Raw genomic sequence first — 16,458 nt, 5'->3', positions numbered from 1 at the left:
AATATGACATATTTAATACACCATTTAGGTCTATATTTCCTCGCACTCCGAAATAACATATCATATTATATTGTATCATATCATTACATAAAGAAAAAAAATCATAATTTTATGAAATATTATTTGCGTAGGGCCTGCGTGTTCATCAATCCTGGTGCTCGCATTGTCTGTTTAATTCCTGCTGTACCAAAACATCCCGTTTCTAAATCAATATACACCAAATAGGCCTATATATCCTCGCTCTCCGAAATATTATTGTTTTATGTAGTGATATAGTATTATGCTTCTTTTTCATGACTACGTACAGTGATTGCCCCTTTTAAGGTCTGAATATAAAACCTTTCTAGTCCATATTTACAATCACATTAGTAGATTGGAGAAATATGTTTTTCTCTATCTTCATGAATTCCTAAGAACAGTTCTTAAAATGTCCCTTTTTATAGTCTGAATATCCCAAATTTTCAGCTCGCGTATGGTCTCAGTGAATTCTTACAAACACTTATTAGAATAAATAAGTTCTAAATAAAAAAAATTAGCTCGCGCTTCGCGCTCGCAATATTTTATTAGTAAGATACGTATCATGTTCATGATTACAATTACTACAAAATGTGCTTCATGTGTTTAAATGTAATTCTAACAAAACAAGCAAGCGCTTAGCGCTAACATTTTATGACTATCTGACTATGGCGAGATATGTATGCTCTTCATGAACTCATAAAAGATAGTTCTTTAAAAATATACAAAAATTTCCGATCGCGCTTCGGGCTCGCATTGTTTTATAGTGAGACTGGTACGAATCATGATTACAGAAATTTGCTTATAATGTCCCTATTTTTGGTCTGAATATCAAAAATTTTCAGCTCGCGCTTCGCGCTTGCATTAGTTGATCAGTGAGTTACATAATCGTTTAATAGCACAGTCCTTAAAATGCCTCTACTAGGTAGGGGCAGCGAGCGAAGTTGAAATTGGGGTGGGAACCTTTTCTTTCGAAAAGGGCAGCATACATAAACTTTCTGGGGGACTTGAAAGTGAGGAAGCGAAGCGACAGCGACCGAGTTTATCATTGAGGCGCTTTTGCACTTTTTAAGTGATATTGATGGATTTTTAGCATACTTCTGGTAAATTTTATAAAAATCTGCAGAGAAGGAACGAGTTTTAACATTTTCGGGGGGGGGGGTAACTGCGTACGGCCATGATCTTAAAATTTTTAAAAAATGACTTATTTCCCCCTCTCACATGACTCATGAAAGTTTAGTTTTTTTCTTTCACTATGCACTTGCAGAAGGAAGCAGAACGGCGCTGAATAAAGAAACGGGGCGGCGGGCGCACATCGTACACGAAAAGCGTGGTTTTTCAGGACAACTTATCTTTTCTGAAGAACGGACACCGATGATAAGGCAAAGGGGCACTCGTAAACACGTAACAGGTCCTTCTCATATGAAAAGTGCACAGAAAACGTTCGTGGGGGGGGGGCACTTTTCTTATATAGGTAAAAGGGAGTAGGAGAAAGGGCACCTGTAAGAATTATTTAGGCTCAGTGCTGACAGGCAGCTTGCACAACCTTCTCTGAATTCATCTGAATTTTACTATATTTCTTCCGATTGGATGAGTGTTCTTTTTCAAGTGTCAAGTTATTATGTGCCATAAATTCAACTAGACCGAGATTGAGCATTTCTGGTGCTGTTTTGATGATCTTTTTTTCAAATTTGATTTTTGGCTTTCTTGCTGTGTGTACTATTATGTATGGTAGACATCTTATAATGTACTTCATTCAAGGTATGTAGGCATTCAAGTAGTATTTAAGACCCTGACATGAATGGAATAATGGAGCAGCTAAAATGAGTACAATGAAGCTGCAATCTTCTATTGTTTATATTGTCATTCAGTGTCCACCAGATCCTAATTCTAAAGAGATTGTCAGAAGGGCATATGAAGTGCAAGTATGTATATTGGAAAGTCTATTAACTACAAATTCTTGTGCTTCTTTGAGAATATCCCGGGGGATGTTGCATGACGAGATGAGCGATACGTTAGGAACGTCCTAGGACCATTCTTCCGAGATAGGAAGATTGCCGACAAATCAGCGCTTTCCGTTTCACGAAGGCAATTTTGTCTTCCAAGTCCATTTATGAGGTAAAAAAAAGGAAAAAACTTTCAAGATTTACAAACATAACTGAATAAAATCGAATTTTTCACTATTTCCCCTATTTAGAACACGGTGTCCTTTTAGAGACACCTTTCATTTATATTTCAACGAAGGAGACCCTCGTCCGATATCAAAATTGATTTAACTAAGAAATTTCAACATTTTATTCGTTCATTATTCTGTATTTTAATGTAATACTTATATTTAATTATAATTTTGCAAATTATGCGTTAATATGTTATTTGTTGAGGTAAAATAGGGTTTGAATGGAGTAAACAAAATCAACAGGTCTGATCGTATGAGACTAAAATGGAAAATATGAGAGGCTGTGTGTGAAAAAATGCACCTTTTCGTATGGATTTTCCATAATATCTTATTTGATGAACTTATCTTCATTTGTAACAAGGTACATTTGTGGGTTTTAATGTTTTTTGGGGGATTTTCTGATTTTCTATAACATCCTTATTGTCAACTTCAAGTAAGTTGATTGTTGTTGGTGATTTTAATATTCACTGGGATAATCCTGCTAATCAAGAGAACAAAAAGTTTTGTGACTTACTCGAGTCTTTCAACTTAAAATAGCACGTAAATAATCTACTCATGAAACTGGTCACATTATAAAATTTGTGATTACGCGTACCGATGATGTGCTTATCAGAGCTCTGGAGGTGTCATCTTTTCTCACTGACCATGCTGCAATACACTGTAACTTGAAATTAACTTGAAACAAAAAGGTCATTCCATACAGGAAGCTCAAAGCCATTCATCATGGAAAGTTGGCTGTTGATGTTCTTGCTTCAGATCTACTCTTACATCCTATTTCTGATGTCGATACTCTTGTCAATCAATATGATGATGGTCTTCAGTCTCTCTTGGACAAACATGCTCCATTAACAAAAAAGTAAAGAAACAATCCGAATGAGGAAAGTCTGGTATACATCTGACATAGCGGAAGCAAAACGCTTGCCCAAACGACTTGAGTTTCGTTGGCGAGCTGAGAACACAGACATATAAATAAAGAAAATTTTTACTAAACAGCGCCTTTTAGTTTATTTGGCATATGAAAAAAAGATTCCAAATCAAAATACTTGAAGGAACAGCTGTCAAATTGTAAAGATAGTGGACAGTTTTACAGAGTTATTGATAGTACTCTCCATCAAAAGAACAAACCAAAATTGCCGGAACATATTATCTCAATTTTATAGAACTAGCAGAACATTTCAGTAATTTCTTTGTATAAAAAATATCCACTGTCCGGGATAATTTAGACTCAATGCAGGGTACCTTTATATCTCATAGTGTTGAAGAATGTGACTCCTCACATACAGCCACCCCTATAATGAAAACGTTTGCTGTTGTGCTGTTGATGACAAGAGGGCTGTTTTCCTCCTTCTGCTTGATATTTCGTCAGCATTTGATACTGTTGACCATGATTTACTATTGGATCGTTTAAATATTGTGGCATAGGAAGAGCTGTACTTGATTGGTTTTCATCTTATCTTCATGATAGATCACAGGTTGTCAAGATTGGTGAAAATATGTCATTTCCTGCTAAACTTCCTTTTGGAGTGCCCCAAGGTTCAGTCCCCGGGCCGTTGTTTTTTGCCATCTATTCCAGTCCTCTGGCAAAAATTGCGCATAAACATGGCATAAACGTCCATTAATGTATGCGGATGATACACAGATGTATGTTTCATTTGATCCAACTGACCCTGCTAGTGATTTGTCTGCCATGCTTCGTTTACAAATACAGCAGATCATATCCGTGGGGGGGGGGGAGCAGTCAAATATATTGCTGAACACACGCGTGACCCCCCCCCCTCCCCCACAAAAAAACGCGTCTAAAGGGGTGTTATTCAGTTTTGGACGCGGTCGGCGCGTGGACTCGTTAAGGGTATCAAAAACACCGATTTTCAAGAAAAAGGGTGGTTTTAATAGACTGGTCAATGGTCAATCGCGGGGTCAAACGTATTTAGGATATGTTTTTTCCCCCAAAGCTTTATTTTTATGAGTAGCCAAACCCGTTTAGGGTAATTTTTCCCCAAGCTTTTTCCCCGAGGTCATATTTTGGCGACAACTTGTGTAGGGGCTAAAATGTGTAAATAAATCCCGCGAAAAACTTGTTTAGGGGGTTATTTTGCACACAGAGAAAAAAGACTCGTTTAGGGGGTGCTTGGAAATTCCTTGGTCACGCGTGTGTACAGCAATATATTTGACTGACCCCCTGACATGCGGTCATGGATGCTGAATAATAAGTTGAAATTAAATTAAAAGAGAGTTGTTGATTATTAGTTCTAAATCAAAAAGTCATTTGATTAAGGACCGCACTATACAGGTTGGGGACTCCTTGATTAAAGCCTTGTCATTAGTTCAAAAATCTTGGTGTCGTATTTGACGAAAATATGTCTATGGATGCACATGTCAATCAGTATACTCTAATATTCATAATATTAACATTATTAGGAAAGTCCTTGATAAGTCTGCTGCTATGCTTATACACATAACTATCTCGATTAGATGTTAGAAATGCTCTTCTTTTTAAAATAACCTCACGCAATTTAAATAAACTTCAGTATGCTCAGAATACAGCTGCCAGGGTTTTTTTAACTGGTACGTCAAAATATCAGCACATTTCACAAATTCTCCAAAAGTTACATTGGTTGCCAATCCGGAAGCGTATAGAATTTAAAATACTTCTTCTCACTTGGAAGGTGTTAAATGGTTTGGCACCAAATTATCTACAAGACCTTGTCATGCCTTATACACCAGCTCGTAGCCTGAAATCATCACACCAGCAACTTTTGAGACTCCCAAGGCACGTGTAGCATAATGTTGCGCGGGCTTTCTCTGCCTCAGCACCTTCTCTCTGGAAAAAATTTCCGTTAGATTTAAGAATTATACCATCACTAAATCTAAACTGAAGTCTTATCTTTTCTAACAGTATTAGTTATTAGCACTTTAACACTTATCCAAACTTTCTCATTCTTTCTTTTCTTGTGCGCCTCGGAATAGAATATTTCTATATAGATGTCGCTATATGAATGCCTATTATTATTATTATTATTAAGAAAGCAAAGGGGCATTTGCTAACGGCATAAAACGGATCCTTCTCAGGTGAAATGGACACTTTGTTTGGGGGAAAGGGGGGGGGGCATGGATTCGAAAGGACACACACTAGAAGGCAAGGTGGCAATTGCTCAGACATAAAACAGGTGAAAGGGGAATAGAACACTTTTGTGAGGGGCACTTTCTTTGGGTAAAAAGGGGCACTGATACGAGAAAGGGCACCTATAAGATGGCAAAGGGCACTTGCTATAACGGCATAAAATGGGTCCTTCTCAGGTGAAAGGGGCACAGAACACGTTCGTGGGGGAGATTCTTTTGTAAAATTTGGCATTGATACAAGATATGGCACTTGCGAACACATAAAACGGGTCCTCTTCAGATGAAAGGGGCACATCACATGTTCGTGAGGGGGGCATTTTTCTTGTGTAATAAGGACACTTATTACACTGCTTCAAAAAGTTGGGGGAAAAGGATTGCCGCCCCTGCTATTACGTCAGTATACCTGACAATAAGCGTGCTTCGCGCGCCCATTAAGTGAATCAAAAATTTTACTTCCCCCATGCAGTGACCCACGATACGCAACTGCCACTCCCCTTCCGACTACATGCAAAAAAAATCCTTCACAGAGAGCGATATTTGTGTTAGTCATCCTCCCAACCATGAACACAAATCGACACCCATGCTAACATAACGCAATATAATGAAAATAATACACTTATAAGAAGTACACATGATAGTTGCGCTCTAAAAGATAAAATATCAAATCAACAATCCAGAGATTGGAGGAGTGACAACCTTTTCTAAATGATACAATTAAAACGGTTCGACCCGGCCAACACTTAATTTTTTGGATTCAGATTTGGGTATAGAAGGTTGGGTATAAAACGGTCGTGACTCCTCTAAGCCTTTCATTTGTTGATTTAACATTTCATTTTTTTTATAGTGCAATATGTTTTGGGGAAAGCTTTACACCCAGCCCCCCCCCCCCATCCGAAACCACACCGGGAGTGAAAATGACACCCACTCGTTTGCTCCTCGTCCGGCAACCTCCTTTTACCATCGCTTCCCGACTGTTGTTTTTGCAGTTGTTTTTTTTAGTTTTTTTTTGCAGCAGATATATGAATTGGAAGGGTACAAAATTTCACCAGCCGTGCCTGTGCATTGAATCGAGCATAATTAGGTACATGTCGAACCGAATGTCAAGGTTGAAAGACAGATGACTGGAATTTTCATCTCCAATTTGATCTAGTGCATTTAGTTGGATTTCACACCACGATGGCTGGGATATCCTGTCATGCAGCATCCCATTTTTATCCATATCGCCTTTGCCTTCTATCTCACCTTTTATTCTTGCCCCCCCCTCTCTCCCTCTCTGTGTTTTTCTGTTCACTTTCCTTTTAAGAAGTTTTTTCTATCTCTCTCTCTCTCTTTCATTTTTCAAAGAACATGAAAGATCAAATATGGAAAAATATTCAAATCAGTTATAACAGCAAAGCTCTATCATCATTGAATTATGATATGATATTATCACATTGTTATTGCTAGGTCTGGGCCATTGATGTGACATAAAGTTAAAATTTTATAAACCCTCGATCTAAATTATGAGGTATACACCTGAGAATGACAATCTTGCTTACAGATTGTAGGATTATGTGGACTTTATTTTGTACACAATACACTGTAAAAAAAGTGTTGGGTAAAATTTTAACCAGCTCGAGTGTAAATATGTGTACGACCACTTTGGGGCAGTATTTTACCCAGTGCGGGAAACCAATTTTCCATTAAGGTTAAAAAAATAAGCAGCAATTACTTTAGAATGGGCAAAATTTTCATCACGCTGGATATTAAAAATGCCCAATGTTGGTTGGACACATAATTACCCTAATGGAGCAATTTTACCCAATATTTTTTAGAGTGTATTTTACCTCTTCCTCCCCATTTTCGTCTCAAGGTGACTACTTATAACTGGGCAGCTCTACTGGGGAAAAGCTGGGGTGATTGCCCTTATATGAATGCGTCAATTATCAAATAAAAGAAAAACGTAGAGAAAAAGAAAGGAATAATACATGACATTGATATGTGTGTCGGGCAAACAACAAAATACCTCTTTAGATTCGTGAGAACACAATAATTTTATTTGCGTAAAAGATTAATAAAAGATTAAGTCATCTTGATGACACTTTGCATCCTCAATCAAAATATCCTGGCACTGCCCTCTTCGATGAGTCAAAATTGATTTACACCACTTGAGCTCAAAGAAGAGAGGAAAGAACACAATAACAAAAGAAATAACACGGATGTTCTTATTATATCATATTACATAAAATATAACTTTTTGTCCTGTCTTGTGATTCAATTATTTATAATTCATCATTTATTTCTTGTGTTTATAAATTAATTTATTAATCGCTGCCTTATTTGAATGTTTGTAACTATCATTCATCTTTTGATTTGTTTTCATCTCATACCCCAACCTCCTCCCCCCCCTCCGCAATACATTACAATAATAGATAAATCAACATTTTCAAAAATTAGGGTAACTAACCATGTATTGACATATGATCCGGGCATGATGATTTTCTGTATTGATAGCATTTTAAAAGCCTTTTCGGAGGCTTGGAACCATCTGGGTCCCGTAACACAAAGGTAATCGGATAAGCTTGATTTTCACGACTGATTGTACATTGTAGCCAATGCAATCAATCGTAGAAAAATCATTGCTGAGTTTTGTGTTGAGGCTCCGTAGCACAAAGGTTTGCGATCAATCGCTAAATATCAATGACCACGCTGTTTAAAATACTGTTTAAAATCTGGTGTCAATCAGCGCGGTTCTTTCATATTTGCAATACATCGCAAACCTTTTTGTTACGGAGACAACAGGGCTCCGTAACACACAGGTTAGCAATTAATCGTAAATTTGATAGAACGATGCCGATCGATCCTTAGTCAATCTACTGAGCAAAATGTTAATCATTTAGTTTTCGGACTAACGAACCTTCGGAATTACGAACCTCATTTCTTTTTCGGATTAACGAACCTTCGGAATTACGAACCTCACTTCGTTTTCGGACTAACGAACCTTCGGAATTACGAACCTCATTTCGTTTTCGGACTAACGAACTTTCGGAATTACGAACCTTCGGAATTACGAAGCTTCGGAATAACCGAACCTTCGGAATAACGAAGCTTCGGAATTACGAATGTATGCGTATTTGCTTGCTGACAGGTCAAATGATTCAAACACTAATTAGCCAACCACAGATGTTAAGTATGCCTTTAATAAAGACCGTGCAATCATAAAGAAAATAAGGTTCGAGAGCGAGATTCTTTTAAAGATGGCATTTCGTGTCCGTATCATTTTATAAACCACCCTCTTAAGTCCCTCTTTTTATCTCTTTTCTTACCGTTGAGTGGAATTTCCGTTTCAAAGAGGCAAACCTATCAATATCAATATCGGAGAGCGGAGAGGAGGGGGGGGGGGGGTTAACTTGGTAGAGCGAAAACAGTGATTTCATAGAGACTTAAATTTGATTTAGAGAAGCCTATCCCGCAGAAGATCCAATTTGCGTGCGTAAAATGGCAGGAAGGAACCACTTTGGGAATTTCATCATTTCGAGGCCCTTATGATGTGAAAGTGTGAAAGGGAGAAAAGGTTAGCAAGGCTTCTGAGATTATTAAGAGCAGCCCACACCCGGTGATCAACTGAATAGTTACATATCTAGAGGGGAGAAAGGGATCAACCAACTCCCAAAGTAGACACACATAAAGAAATATATTTTTCCAATCATTTTTTTTATTGACCCACTGTACATGTGCAAATATCGAACTTTATTCTTCTGACTTTCAGCACCTGACAAAGTAGAAGGTCATGGGTTCTGGTCTCATTGTTGCTCTGTTTCTTTCGGAAAGACGTCATTCTTGACTCTGCTGTTCTACACTGTAAGCGGATCAGAGGGCGAGGGGCCCCCGGCCCCCTATTGGCGGAGCAATGAAAAGAAAAAAAGAGAGAAAGAAAGAAAGAAAAAAGGAAAAGAAGGGAGGAAAAATAAGAGGAGGAAGACGAGTGAATAAAATAAGGTGAGGGGAAGACTTTGATAATAAAAAGAAAACTTTCATATCACTACATAAAATTATTGCTCTCGCTTCGCGATCGCAATAATTGTAAGAAATATATTAACCCATGAATCCTATATATTCATAATGACAAAAGTGCTTAAAATGTCTAGTTTTCAACAAATTTCACGCATGTAATATCGACAAGATGTCATTTGATTTGATTTTATTTACCAATATAAAACAATGCATATAAAATTAAAACAAAATATAATACAAGATTAAATTACATTGGATGGATCGCCCTACTCAGCTGAGCCATTACAGCACAACTAACTGTTCTGTCGAGGGGTCCAGCTTTATTAAATAAACAACATGAAATTCATATTACAAAAATAAATTCATTAACAAATAAGGCAATATCAGCTAAAGGGAGAAAGAACAGCGACCCCACCCTATGCCACTCTACGCTAAGAACCGAGTACCTAACCCCTCCAACTACCCACCCAAAAGTGTCCCAAGTTATATGTTTGAACTTTGGTTCAAAGGGAAATACTTTTCAGGATTTGGTCATTGAGTGTCCTAATGAATGTATTATAATTGGGAGATGATTTTATAGAAGGAGATAAAGAATTAAATTGCGAGGCCCCACGGTATGAAAACATTCGACAACACGATTCAGTACGTGGCTTGAATAAAGATAAGTTTCCACTTGAGCGTAAGGAATAGTAATTTAATAGTATCAAAATAATATTTTAAGTAAAGGGCACTGAGATCATGAATGATTTTGAAAACCATGGGGTTTATATGTTTTTGTCGACGACATTCCCAAGATTCCCAAGTTAATATTTGGTGAATATTACAGTTCGATATATGTTTGAATGGACTTGTCCCAATAACACATTTTTTTGTTACTAGAATCGAACACTACATCAGCATAGTCATCTCGCGCTCAGGAAGAGGAATAGGAAGACAGTCATCCTTTTCGTATGATAACGAAATGTCCTTCGAATATCCCGGTCGTAGGTCAAAATAAAAAAAATATCATCTCGCACTTCGTGCTTGCATCATTAAGTGCGATCCACATCCACTACGCAATTTTCATATAACAGTGCTTGAAATCGTGCTCAAATTGACCCTTTTTCAGATCGGAATATCAAATATTTTACTGATATTCATGATTTTATTTTCATGCTTTTCAGTTTATGATCGTTTTGCAAAGTGTTCATAGATAAAGTTATCATTATTACGAACTTATTTTTATATGTAAGTGTGTGTTGTGGCCCAGTGGATAAGTCTTCTGACTTTGAAACAGAGGGTCGTGGGTTCGAATCCCAGCCATGGCGTAATTTCCTTCAGCAAGAAATTTATCCACACTGTGCTGCACTCGACCCAGGTGAGGTGAATGGGTACCCGGCAGGATTAATTCCTTGAATGCATGAGCGCTGAGAGGCAGCTCAAGCTAAAGCCGGGGTAATAATAATAATAACAACGCGCCTCGGAATAGAATACTTCTAGATAGATGGCGCTATATAAATGCCTATTACTATTATTATTATTATTGTGTGTTTGTGTGTAAATTAGGTAATGAAACAAAGTTTAGGGGTTTGCCATACACGCTTTGCCTTTTTTCGACAATCCCCTTCGTTTAACTCTAAAATACAAAAATCATCTGAGGCAGCTTGTTTTATTAATTATCTTTATCATATCTACAGGCCTAATTATGTCACATAAGCTATTATGTCTTGTAATATTATTTACTTTTTTATGTTTATTATAATATGTACAACATGTTGAAACGGAAAACAGTGAATGTAATAATTCATGTATTCAGAAGCCCAGATTCTATTTCTAGATCTAAATCTAAAAAAAAATATTGAAATACACAGCTTGATCTCAATTTAAGAATTTTCAATTTTCATGACAAAAATAATGAACTTTCAACAAAAAATTTAGTTCGCGCTTCGCGCTTGCAAAATTTAAATAGGGCTTATGAGATTATTACATATTAATGTTGTTTTAAAAGAATAAAGCTTAGGGGAAAAAAGACTGTTATAAGGACTACCCCTTCAAAGAAAAAAAAATCAAATTTGAACGGATGATCGGGGGAAATATACGGGGGGATGTCGCCTTCTTCCATATTGGCCAAAGCTAGATCCGCCCCTGTTTTACAACCAAGCATTATATGGGTAAAAAGTAGGATGCGTAAGTCATTGCTTTGCCTAACATTGTGATGGTCTCATTGCATGCATTAGAAAATAGGAAAGTTATGAAATTTTAACGTTTCGCTTAATTTTTCGCTTAATTTAACAAAACAGTAATATTCACATCCTGGTTTGTATGCAAATGAGGAGAATGATGACATCTTCCACTCGCTATTCTTTCGTATTTTATTTCAATTTTTATGTAATATTCTAATATTTTTCATAAATGTCAAGTGAAACAATGATTAATTCCTCCCTGAACATGTGGAACTAGCATTGTTTTAATATCATAATCAAGTTATTCCTTATATAAATCTGTTTAAAAAATGAACAATTGTATAATTCAAACCATAAAAACAAAGGACGTAGTGAGTAAGGGATATGTTATCTTCTGTCTTATTTGACTATCAATGTTTTTGTGAAAAATAAGTGAACCTTTAAAATGTTGCAACTTTCTTATTTTACATCCTAGTTTGATATTTTTTTCCTGCGTTATGCTTTTCTGATTTTTCTCTATTTATTTAAATCAACATTTTTTTCCGGGGTGGACTTGCCCTTAAACTGTTATCGCAAATTTGTTATCAAATAAGTTTTAGGAAACGGGTCCGTGATATTAAAATCATCAAGTTGTTTTCTATCGTCATCACATTTTAAAAATGAATATCAACTGTTGTTCTCAACACACAGTAAATTTACTTGGAAAATTATCAGTTGTGCTGAGAACAAAAGTTGAGACTTTATCTTCTACCAACGCAGATGAAATTTCACGATGATCTTAAAACAATCATAATAATGTATGCCATATATATAAAAAATAAGTATTTGTATCCATTGCAAAGAAACAAAAATAATAATACATATGTTGTGAAAAAAAAAACTTACACGATTTGGGCAACACATTGGAGGTTTTAAATAAGTATACTATTTTTCAATAGAAATTAAATTAAGATGGAAATGGAGGGAACCACTAAAAAGCAATACTTGTACAATGTGGACCCCTCAAAAATAGATAACAAAACCATTAACAGAGTACAAATACAGACATATGTAATCAAATGAGAAAAAAAAATAAATGAGAGAGAAATACTCACAAAATAAGATATCAAAAAATATAGTTTGTATAGGACAAAACAAACCGTCCTAAAATATATCCAAAAATATATCCACCCTTCCCACCCCCTGTTACACCCACAAATGTAATAATCGCCCACAAATGTAATAACGCCCACAAATGTAATAACACTTTACCCACAAATGTAATAACGCCCACAAATGTAATAACACTTTACCCACAAATGTAATAATTTTTGATCGCCCACAAATGTAATAACACTTTACCCACAAATGTAATAACGCCCACAAATGTAATAACACTTTACCCACAAATGTAATAATGCACTTTGCCCACAAATGTTATAATGACTTTACCCACAAACATGACAAATGTAATAAATTTGAAGTGATTTTTGGCGAATTCGTTCTAAACTAATATCCTATAGTAATGCGTTCAAAGAGCACAAAAGTTCAAAGTCTTTTTTCCAGACCCGGTTAATGAAATATTACAGTACAAGTCCAAGTCTTTTTCCAGACCCGGTTTTTCAAAATTATAATATACGTCCAAAGTATTTTTATTAGACCCGGTTGTTTCAAAATTATAATATACGTCCATAGTCTTTTTTCCAGACCCGGTTAATTCAAAAAATTATAATGCAAGTCCAAAGTCTTTTATTTAGACCCGGTCGTTTCAAAAGTTATAATATACGTCGGTGAGGGGTAAAGACTACACTCTAAGCCCAAGCATTTTAAGTGGGTTTAATTTTGAAGATTGGTCTCAGCTGTCATTTTTTAAAAAATATTTCTTTATCTTTTAAATAACCGGGTCCAGACGAAAGACTAAGCATAATACTCGTGTTATTCCACAAGAATAAGAATATGAGTCTTTTGTTTTTAGGATTGTTTAAATCATTTTTAAATCACCGGGTCTGGAATAAAGAAAACGCTCTAAACATGTGCTTTTCTACATGCATGGTCTAAATTTGGAGGATTGTTGGTTCTTAGATTCGTTGTTGGGGGTTGAGTTTTATTGATTTTTTATTCCTGAAATAATTGTGTCTGGAGGAAAGTCGATCTTCGACAATCGGTCTTCATGTTGTTCCACAGTAATTAGATTATTGGGTATTCGTTTTAGAATATTTGTAAAAATTATTTTATGTTTCAAATAGTAACTAAGTCTGGAGAAAGGATGTCTGCTTTACCTATGCGTTAGTATGGGTAGTACTATTATCTAAAAAAGACATATTTTTACTGGGTGAAACTTTGGAAATTTGGTCTTAGATTTGAAGTTTTTCAGTTACTTTTTTAATAGCCGGGTCTGGAGGAAAGAGTACGTTTTAAAACTCGTGTTATTCCACGAGAATAAGAATATAAGGTCTTATGTTGGAAGATTTTTTTTCGTAACTGTTTTAGGTCTGGAATAAAGACAACACTCAAAACCTCTTTTAAAACAGGTTCTTAGGTTGAAGGTTTGTTTGGTCTTAGACTTTGATTTTATTTTAATTCTTACTATCAGCGTTTTTTTTTTGAAGAAAAAAGTGGTCGGGCTGAAAGACTACGCTATATCCAGCATTAATAAGATTATGGGGTCTTTATACTGTTTTTAAACTGTTATAAAGTTTAAATAACAGGTAACCGGGTCTGGAGAAAAGTCTACGCTTGATTCTCAATTTACTCTTAGTGCATACATTCACAATATACACCGTATAAGTTGAAACAACAACAAAGACATTAATAACACCAGTGTTAATTAACTGGGTCTGGAGAAAAGACTAAGCTCGATTCCCATTTTTTCCACAGGAATATCATTCTCGTATTCTTAGTTTGGACTTATATTATAAATTTTGAAATAACTGGGTCTGGAAAAAGACTGGACTTATTAAAATTCTTGAAACAACCGGGTCTGGAAAAAAGACTTTGGATTTATATTATAATTTTTGAAACAAACGGGTCTGGAAAAAAGACTTTGGACTTATATCAAAATTTTTTAAACAACCGGGTCTGGAAAAAAAAGACTGGACTTTTATTATATCTTTTTAAAAAACCGGGTCTGGAAAAAAGACTTTGGATTTATATTATAACTTTTGAAACAACTGGGTCTGGAAAAAAGATTTGGACTTGTACTTTGATGTTTTATTAACCCGGTCTGAAAAAAAGACTTTGCACTTTTGTGCTATATGAACGCATTACTATAGGATCTTAGTTTAGAACGGATTCGCCAAAAATCCATTCAAATTTATTACATTTGTGGGTAAAGTCATTATTACATTTGTGGGCGATCAAAAATTATTACATTTGTGGGTAAAGTGTTATTACATTTGTGGGCGTTATTACATTTGTGGGTAAAGTGTTATTACATTTGTGGGCGTTATTACATTTGTGGGCGTTATTACATTTGTGGGTGCAACACCCCCCCCCCAAAAAAAAAAAAAAGAGAAAGGGGAGAATGCCCTGAGAAGATGGATGGGTGCTGCTAAACGTAGGTAGAACACATGCCATCGTGGACTCAAGCAAACTGGATTCAATGTGTATAAAAGGAGAAAAAAATATATAAAATGACCTGGAAAGAATAAAATGCGCGAAAAATGTGATTGATGCCGTAAATAAATAAGCGGTAGGAAGGCGGATAAGCGGACAGGAAAGAGAAAAAAGATGAGAGGATAGACACAAATAATATGAGGTTAAAAACCGAGCACAATTGGGAAGGACTTGTGTCAGATTTTTTTTTCAATTAAAAAAAAGGGATGATTTATGTTTTAATTATAGTCTTTATAGTAAAAATGATGACTAACCTCTTGACAGAGATGATGAATAAGATTTAATTTGAGGATACATTATAAGATTTTAATAGAGATAATTTGAATTTAGTCTTAAAAGAGTTCAAAGATTTTGCAGTTCTTATATCATTATGAAGTGAGTTCCATAACTTCGGTCCCTCATATATAAATGTGTTCTGAGCCAGCAAAGTTCTTAGAAGTGGTAAATGGAATTCGCCCAATCGCCTTGTTGGATAGTTATGAATGGATTGATTTTTTGGAAACATTGAATGAAATACATTTGGGAGGTTGTTATTGTTATAATTGTACATAAACTGACCGAGATTGAACAAATACAAGTCTTTAATTTTCAATATTTTATGTTCCAAAATAATGGGTCAGTATGAGACAAATATGCTTTGTGACATATGACACGAAGAGACTTCTTTTGTAATAGGAGTAATTTGTCTAAGAGTGTTTGATGTGTGTTGCCCCACACTAAAATTCCATAATTTAGATACGGTAATATAAGGGATGAATATAATGTAAGCAGGGACGATAATGGTAAACAAAATTTAAGCTTGTTAATTATACCAATGTTCTCTGTATTTACTGATTTTATTTTCTGTATTGTATAAGTTGTCCAATGTTCATCGTGCGCCTTTGGTGTCATTATCGAGAGATACGTGCGCTATTTTTCATGGCAGGACATTATATCATGTAATGTATGCATGTATACTGTATAATGTCTTTGAGTAGATGTCTCTACTGTATGACAATTGAAAGAGAACATACAACAATGAGACAAGTGAGCCTGTTGTCACAAGATGGAGCGATCGGGGAACGATCCCCATTTCACTCCATAGCTAGACTAACTTTTCAGGTATATTATGTCTATATATACTTCTACGAAGATTTTCCGCAATAAAATAGTTTTAAATAAAATATGCATGAATATAAGAGCTTCATAATCTCTGGAGATGTATCTTTTTTTGTGTTTGAGTTCCTAATTTTGACCCCCTCGATTTCTACTCCTATTCCCTTCTTCACCTTCGTGGGATAACTTTGATTCGCGTGCGTTTAAAAGCGTGTGTGTGAGGGGAGGGTGTGTGTGTGTGTATTTGTCATGTATACGCGCTTGCGTGAGAAACTCTCCTTCTCTCCTATTCTCTTCCCATCA

The sequence above is a fragment of the Lytechinus variegatus genome, chromosome 3 (genome assembly GCF_018143015.1).
Source record: "Lytechinus variegatus isolate NC3 chromosome 3, Lvar_3.0, whole genome shotgun sequence".
Classification (NCBI taxonomy): domain Eukaryota; kingdom Metazoa; phylum Echinodermata; class Echinoidea; order Temnopleuroida; family Toxopneustidae; genus Lytechinus; species Lytechinus variegatus.
Note: the sequence above shows the minus strand (reverse complement) of the source record.